Consider the following 541-nt stretch of genomic DNA (forward strand, 5'->3'; position numbering starts at 1 on the left):
CAGACCATCGATCGATTATGGTGAATGAGCCTCGCCATTCTTAACTTCGTACACACAGTAAATCTACTGTTGATAATTCAGCATTGTATACAAATTTATTCGTATTATATAACGTAAACTATAGATTGCCAGCGTTGGCAATAACTTTGAAACACAAAATCTACATCTATTTTGGAAAAACTGAAATTGTGACTTAAGGATGCTTTATCTATGCGATATATTAGCTAAAAGTATCAGTCAAAAATAATCAGCCGAAAATAGCTAATATATCTGCAGCCAATATCATTCAAACATTTTAACGATATATATTAACCCGTGAAACCAACTGCAAAAAATAACAAAACAAATAATTTGGCTTATTTTCTTACAGTTTTAGATCAACGATTTTTAAACGACGAGTAAGTAGATTTAAAAAAATAGTTTTGCACGAATATATCTATAATTATTATTTTAGTACACATATTATATTAGTAGATATATATACACACACACACACACACACACACACACACACACACACACACACACACACACACACACA

This window comes from Trachymyrmex septentrionalis, unplaced genomic scaffold (assembly GCF_001594115.1).
Source record: "Trachymyrmex septentrionalis isolate Tsep2-gDNA-1 unplaced genomic scaffold, Tsep1.0 scaffold37, whole genome shotgun sequence".
NCBI lineage: Eukaryota > Metazoa > Arthropoda > Insecta > Hymenoptera > Formicidae > Trachymyrmex > Trachymyrmex septentrionalis.